Source organism: Podarcis cretensis (genome assembly GCF_951804945.1).
Source record: "Podarcis cretensis genome assembly, chromosome: 7".
Classification (NCBI taxonomy): domain Eukaryota; kingdom Metazoa; phylum Chordata; class Lepidosauria; order Squamata; family Lacertidae; genus Podarcis; species Podarcis cretensis.
Genome location: NC_137176.1, coordinates 61857004 through 61865500, shown reverse-complemented (window position 1 = coordinate 61865500; position 8497 = coordinate 61857004). Strand labels below are relative to the sequence as shown.

General features: G+C 38.0%; 1 long non-coding RNA gene across 1 annotated transcript; it reads right to left on the bottom strand.

The window, feature by feature from the left end:
* Positions 1-4892: 4892 nt before the first annotated feature.
* LOC307219842 lies at positions 4893-8268 on the bottom strand. The gene is made up of 3 exons (XR_013840595.1): positions 7634-8268; positions 6697-6813; positions 4893-5015 (listed from the first exon to the last, which is right to left on the bottom strand). It is a non-coding gene; the product is annotated as an uncharacterized lncRNA (long non-coding RNA).
* Positions 8269-8497: the final 229 nt, after the last annotated feature.

Sequence of the window (8497 nt, the reverse complement as noted above, 5' to 3'; positions counted from 1 at the left end):
TTTCCCTCTCTCAACGAAACCACCAAAAAGAAGACAGATGAGGAGAAAGAAGAGGAATTCCCCCTCTTTTTACTTTCTGTGTGCTAGTCATGCTTCCTTGCTCTAAAAAACTAAGGAGATCCAGTCATGGAAGCAGTGTTCCATCTGCATAGAATTTCCTGAGCAAAAGTATATCCAACTTGATATGTTACATGTCTTTTATGTGGACGTGCATTCAAATGTACAGGGGAATGCACCAAAGGGTGTACATCCAGTTGGCACTGTGTCAAGGGACTTGTTTAAAGCAAGGATGGAGAATTTGTAGCCCTCCAGCCCTCCCAACAGCCCTCCTTATAACCAGTGGTCTGGGGTGATGGGAGCTGTACTTGAACACCACAAGGAGGGACATAAGTTCCGCATTCCTGTTTTAAAGGATAAGGTTGGGATAGAAATTGGGCTTTCAAGCACCTGGCTGAAAGGAAGCAAGAGGCGAGCCATTTGTACAAGCCTAACTCCCAAATCTGATGGATGATTGCTTGCACTGACATGCTGTTCTCTTCTGAAATTTATGAACAACCTTGGTCCTCACTGGAGTTTTGGGGAAAACACAATTGGTTAATAGGATTTTCCTGCATATACCGTATCTGTGGTTCCAACCATCTGTGGGGATCTCCTCTAGTTTTCTTTACATCCCATACATTCCCATACATTCCTGCATATAGCTGTGGTTCCAACCATCTGTAGGGATCTCGTCTAGTTTTCCTTACTTCCAATTTCGATACTTAATATGCCCATATGTCTCTTGTTTATTATTGATAGTTCAATCGCCCCCACTCCATTTTCTCCTTAACTTCTTTTTTTAAGGTTTAAAAAGGTAAAGGTAAAGGGACCCCTGACCATTTGGTCCAGTCGTGACTGACTCTGGGGTTGTGGTGCTCATCTCACTTTATTGGCTGAGGGAGCTGGCATACAGCTTCTGGGTCATGTGGCCAGCATGACTAAGCCACTTTGGAGAACCAGAGCAGCACACGGAAACACCATTTACCTTCCCGCTATTTATCGACTTGCACTTTGACGTGCTTTCAAACTGCTAGGTTGACAGGAGCAGGGACCGAGCAATGGGAGCTCACCCCATCGCTGGGATTCAAACCGCCGACCTTCTGATCAGCAAGTCCTAGGATCTGTGGTTTAACCCACAGCGCCACCCGCATCCCTATTTTAAAGGTTTATGTCCACTCAAATAATGGTTGGATGTGTGCTGAGCAATCACTTAAGTAAAGATCAGAATGTATAGTTAGCAGCCTTGAGAAAATGATGGATTGGCAAGGCTTTTGTGTCTACTCTGTGCCTCCCACTTTGCATGGCTTCAGAAGTTACTTGTTGACCTCCAGGAACTTGAAGGTTTGAGTTTTTACATACTTTGCTAAGCAATATTTTCCTCATAGGCTGCTAACTGTAAAATGTCCAGTGTCCAACCTTCCATGCCTGGGGTGATTTCAGTTTCCCATGCTGGATGATTTTTTGTTTGGCTACCATTCTGACAGTTTCCATTAAGTGCATATGTACCCAATTACAGCATTGGCATATTCTGTCTCCAGAAATCTATCTGAGACTAAGTTAATTCTAGTTTGTATTTCCTTCCAGAAGGGTTTGATAATTGGGCATTTCCACAGGACGTGTGTCAAGTCAGCCTGTGGCCTTTTGCACCTCCACATTTAAAGCACGCGAGCAGCGAAAAGGTTTGGTGTAGTATTTTTGTAGTCGCTGAATTAGGTGGCTGGCTTAATGCCATGTAGGGCTTTTGTCCATTGTGCAGGCATTAGGCAGGTCTCCAGTGCCTCACTTTTGTTCGGTTGGGTCCAGCACGCTACTGAATAAAGTGAAGGTTCAATTGTTTATGTACATCAATGACTGTCATGGGTTGGCCTGCAGAGTCTCAGAACTTCACCCATGATAGCAGCTTGACATAAAGTGGGCTGAGAGGGCTATCCCTCAGAGAGATCAAGTCCACTTCAGAGTTTGAAAGCACCATTTTCTTTCATCTCTCAGCTCCTACTCCTGTAGCATTTCTAAGTGATACACATCTCTTATGATTCACCTTGTGTCATTGTTACTGAATGTAAATGAGTTCATGCTAAACCAAAGAAATGTTTGGTTGTTTCTTCTTGCTGTAACTGATATCAAATGGGTAAGCTGTCTTTATTACTAGCTGAATATTCTGATCAGATTTATGAAACCATCTAATCAGCAAATATGATATTGCTAGGATTTTTTTAAGAAACTGTTTTAGTTTACGTGATATTTCTAGGATTTCAAAAGCTAATTTAATGCTGTGAATTTTGTGTTTCAGTTCTAATCGAAGGACAACAGAACTTTGTATGCCATCCAGTTTATGAACAATTAAATAAATAAATCTTTTAACACATTTTTATTTTTGTTTTGGACAGTATTCACATGTCAAAATGTCTATAACTCATTTTAGATTTCAGAAAGTGAAAAGCTTGTGCATGCACAAATCTGGATATACTATTTTTTTCTGTTTTATAAACTTCATCTCTTTTGTATTTATTCTTTCCCCTGCACAGCTGAAAGGCATCTTTAAAGTTTTATCTATAACTAACTTCCCTATATTATGCCTTGGTCAGTCCATGATTGTTTATGGGACTTTTTCTATGAAGTGTATTTAGACTGTAGCTTCGGTGCCCACTGAAAGCAATGGAAAACTAATTTAGGCTAGTTGCAATCTGCAGTCAACATGTTCCACTAGTTTCAATGGGACCCAGCTATTCATTACCTCTGCTTCTAGTGTTCAGGCATGAGAGGCATGACTTATACAGCCAAAACAACATCACAAGAGGGCACTACCTGCAGGCTTGGCAAGAGTCCCAAAGTTTACAGATGGATAGATGAGAGAGAGAGAGAGAGAGAGAGAGAGAGAGAGAGAGAGAGAATAAACCCTAATGGGGAGGGATTTCCCCTCAAATAGGCCAATGAAGACTGATGTTTAATTGACATGGCTTTTATAGTTGTAGTTGTTGGTTGTTGTTTTCTTGCTCTGTAAGTTGCCTTGTGATTTCTTTGAAATGCAAGGTGCATACATATTTCAATAAATCAATTAAATAAATGCTGAGTGAGCCTGGAAGGCTGACTGATGGGGTAGGGAGAGAAACTGGATGGGAGCGGGGGATGTAATGGAATACCACAGAAAAAGGCATGGCTGGCTGGCTGGCTGGAGCACTGAACAGGAACACTCCATGCTGCAACGCTTTGTCATAACTCCTATTGAAATGAAATTTAAAAAGAATATTAGCTAGATTGCTAATTAGCCAGACTGCTTGCTAGCGAGATCAGAGTCTCAGTGTTTTGTGGTTCAGCACCGTGAAAAGTAAACAAATGAAATATTTACAACCTGAATGTACGGATGTTTACTCTGAAGTAACTCCCATTAAGTCAAGTGAAGCGCATTTCCAAGTATGTGCATATAGCGTTGCAGCCTGCAAGTTCTTCAATGGATCTGTTTCATGAAAGTTAGCCTGTGATTATGTATAGGTAACAAATCATTCACTCTAGTGATGAAATCAGCTCATTACTACACTTTTGGAAAAGCTAGTGCCCATATTCTGTGATGATACTATGCTTGGATTAAAATAGTGAATAATTGTGCAGCGTGGTTGTAATGTGAAAGGAACTTTTTGGGTTGTGCTTATTTTTGATATTAATGAAATTTCACAAGATTCCATTTATTCCTGGCTGTTATAATATGGCATTAAAGCTATGTGATAATTAATAGAAACTGACCATTATCCCTTTCCCTCTCAATACCTACTGGTGGTTTTTGTTAGCCAGAAGCTTAAACTTGGTTACAATACACAACTACAATTGTACTTAGGCAAGAAAATCTATTTTAAGAACCCAATTATGGGACAATTCAGCAAGCGATTTTGCACATAAATTCAAGCAGCTGAAGCCACCAACCCCTATATATCTTATACGGTCCACTGGATGATGGTTAAAAAATAAAGTGATGTCAGGGAGGCTATGACACATTGAACTCAAGACTTAAATCACTAGAGCTCTCCAGCATCTTTATTGTATGAACTGAACTTGGATATGCTGCCTCTTAAAGATTCACAGTCAATTATTATTGATAACTTTTACAGTTATGTGATAATTCCAATATATAGTGTAATTATAGAGATGTTAAACAAAGTTCTCGTGAATGACTTTCAATGGCTATTTTGCTAAGCAGTAATATTGGCACTGAACCTGGTAATGAATTACATAATCACAAGAGTAAGAATTCATTACTGAAACAATAAGAAGTATTAATGGAGCTTTCATTTACACATATGAAACAGGTGTTTCATTTACAGAAATAGACAACTTTACAGTAAAGCTGATAAACATTCACGCATATTCCTTTATCAACCCAAAATGCAAACATTTAGAAGTAAAGTTTCATTACATCCAAACGCACATGTTTATTAGGGGTCTGAGAGATTGATGGACTTACTAAAGTTTTTAAGAAGTGAGCCTGCTTTGCAGAGCTTGCACAAGTCACGTTCCAAAGAAATACTACTTTCAGTCATTAATGATTAGCACAATATATGAAATTATGGTATAAGCCTCATGCCAGAGAAGTTAGCGGAAATGTTTAGCAATGGTGTTAATTGAGTTAGGATTGTACCCTTGGCAGGTACTGACAAACAAGCAAACTTCAAAATTAGTGGGCTTCTTTTAGCAGAGCAAGATGCATTAAAAGAGAACTATCTAAAGTTACAATCCTGTGCACAGTTGGACTGCTTATATGCTATTGACTTCAGTGACTGCAACCCTAAATCTCCATCCATTTTTCTGTTATTTCCATATATATATATGGGGAAATAACAGAAAAATGCAGGTGTGTTCACTTTCGTAAAGGCAGAGGCATCATAATTCATTTTCAGATTACTTCATTTATAATGGGCTCAAATACAGCTTGTTACAGCTTTTATTTTGCATTTCCAAATATTAGGTTTCATTTCAACACGTTATCCCTGCAAGAAAAGGAACAAATTGGGAAATTAGTAGCAGTATTCTTGTATGCTTAATAAGAAGCATATCAGGTTTATCAGATTTGAAATATGCATAGAACCTTGAACCTGATTCATTTTGTGAATCTCTCTCTCTCTTTCTTTTTTGTTTCACTTTCTCAAGTTCACTGCTTAATTTAGAAAGAAACTTCAAAGATGCAACTGACATCTTTGAAGCGTCGTACGGAAACGGAATCTGAATAGCCCCTTTTACAAAGGCTCGAATCCAGGATCTAACAAGGCTCAAAAAGCGAATGACCCTGCTACTGCTCCTTACTCAAAAAGGGTCAGACAGAGTTTTGCATTTACAACACAGCTAACTTTGAAATTCTTCCATATGATATGGAATATTCCGTTATAATGAGTGCCATGATTGTTAGCCTGCTGTTTAGAATTTAACAGAGAATTTTAACATCAGCCAATTTAAAATGCACATCTCATCAGAACCTGAACTGGCTCATAACATGGTTGCTTTCCCTCTATAATCCCATCTCTTTTCTTGCTTCGAACGAGCCTTCAAAACGAGATAAAGAGGAGATCATTTAAACAAGGCCAAAGGAAGCAAAACTGGTCCTGTCAGCCAAGAGAAGGTGCATGTTCCTGGCTCAATATTCACCTCTTGAATAGATTTCATTGCCATTTGTCTTGACATAAGCAGCCAGATTCCGCTGCTCTTTATTTTTCAGAACGCAGAGCCTGAGACCACACAGCATTGGTGCTTTTTTTTTTCCTTCCAAGCTAACTGTACTTAAACTTTGTATCTGATCAACTTAAGTGTATTGGATTTGAAAACAGTTAGTCAATTGTTTTCAGTCCCTAGGTGGTGGTTTATGGTAATGTTTGCATCAATACTAACAAAAGCCATACTGCAGTACAAAGTACATCAAGGAAATGAAAGACAAGGCTGCCTGTTGTCAGCTCTGTCTACAATAAAGGCAGGATTCAGGACTAGGGCAGAGATCGTTACAGAACCACAAAAATGAATGAACCACAGAAACCAGAGGGATGATGGTTCACATCAAAGGTGTGGGGACAGGCTAATGGACAAGGTTGCACACAGGCCACAAGACACGTAACCTGGGCTCATCTGGCTACACAAAAAATGTCACAAAGGGGGAAGAAAAATATACATGAAAACATCCCGATATGGTCTCATAGAATGACCATGAGAGCTGAAGGATGCTGTTCAGCTGCCTGTTTAAGGGAAGCAACCCATCCTCTTCAGCGAGAGGATATTTGTTTTTGACCCTCTGATGTTTCTTGAATTTCAGGGTGGGATTACAGGTGCAGATATTTGAAATGATCTGAAGCATAAGTAGTTAATTGAAGCATCCTGCAGTTCAAACATTTCTCAAGACAATTTATTAATTCCAAGTAGCTTTACATGCAGAAAAACATATTTCTGTACTTTAAAAAAAACCCAAGCAAACGTGCAAACAGAGCAATCACAATAATGATAAAAGAGTAGGTATATATATATATATATATATATATATAATTTCTCACTTGTCTGGGCCTTATCATATATAATTTAGAAGAAAACAATTAAAGGAACTAAATGCTGCAATAATATGACATTCATACAATGGCATCTATTAATATAAGGCAGTAGTTATCCTTTATTTGAAGCCTAACCTCTGGAAACCTGCTGTGCTGCTAGATGCGAGAATGTCAGAGAAAAATAAGTGAAAGCATATCTCGTCATGGGGTAAATTGCCTGTTGAAAAGAATTGTGCTTAGTTTCTCATTTGAATGCCGCTTTCTGCAAAAAAGAAAAAAGAAAAAAAGAGGGGGAAATAGGAAGGATTGTTATCAAGGTACAGACTAATCTTTTCTGGCCAAATGAGAGTGAGAGAGAAAGGGGGGGCGGTGAGGATATTCATTTGAACAAAAGATGCAATCCAAAAGGAAAGGGGGAACAACATCTCTCTTCTCCTTTGTGTTATATTCCTATTTCAATATACGTGAGGGTTTGTTTTTTGGTTTTTTAGCATCAGTGGACGAGTTGCAAGAACTAGAGCAAAGTTGCAAAGCTAATAAGAAACACAGAACACAGAGAAACCCTGAACTTTTATTTCATGATTGGAGATATTCTTCACGTCTCATTAGAAAGATTCATATAAGGAACTTACACACAGATACAAAATAATGACATTACAACTGCTTGAAGTGTCTTGTACCAGACGTTGTGCTATGAAATGGTACACAATATTTCACTGTCCATTCAATCCTCAGCTAGGAAAAACAACAACAAAACAACAACACACATACACACGTCATCACTAAAATAAAAATAAGTATCTGGCTGTAGCAAGCTTTTTAATTAATAGTGTGGGTGAAGTAAAATAACTTAATATTGCCAGATATGCTATATATAATTTCACATCCTCCTCCCAATGTTCTAAGCCAGTAGATTTCAGAACTATAAGCTCTACAGTAAATAATGATTCTCTTCATATCTGATATATAATGAATCTTGACTTTAAGCAGATGATATCAAAAGAAATATCAATAAGTTAATACTAAAGAATACAAGTCAAAAATAACACAGACCCTGAAATAACCATCTTTACTTGACCTACCTTATCTGTTGCAAAATGCAAAGTCCCTGGAGAGGCCTTTGACTAATTTTCCTAGTAAAGTCTTCAGTGACATATAACCATCAAGAGCTGAATTCACAACTTAGCCATTTTACATAGACTATCATTTTCAGGTTATAGAGGTTATATTAGAACTTCCCAATATATATTGTGCAAGGAAGCAGTTTTATTTTCAAACAAAACCACCTGCATTTAATTCACAGCATCACCACAGTATTGTCTATATATCTATCGATAAGCACAAAGTTCATAATTTTGTTTTCTAGAAAGTAGCCGTCGTTTGGAGTTCTTAAATTGCATCAAACAGTTATGTTAAAATATTGCAGTGCTGTAATTTTTAAAGAACTTTTTAAAAAGCCAACCCACTGCAGCAAATTAAACACCCTGCACAATATTATTTTTGAAGCAAGTTATTAGTGCAGCTTCTTGCAACAAGGCATAGTTTGTACCTACGTTGCCAAATTTCATTACAGGAAGAAATTGCTCCAGTTTTATACAAAAAATCCCCAACCCATTCAAAATGACAAAATGTGTTTGGATAGAATTAAAAAAAAAAAATTCAAGGACATTTGAACGTTAGCTGTCATTATGGTCCAATACACTATTTATTTCTTTGGTATGCATCTCCTGACCTGTATATAAAATTCATAGTTTCAGAAGTGACATGTGCAAGCCTTGGACAACTGGGGAAAAGGCATATTTCCTGACCTTGTAACCATAGCAACCACTTGCTGATTGGTAGCAGGCAGGCGTTCCATCCTTTACCACTGAAGGCAAGTATGTAAGATTGCTGGCTTTGTTTGTGGTTCTTGCTTTATTTACATGCAAACATGAATGCCAGTCTTA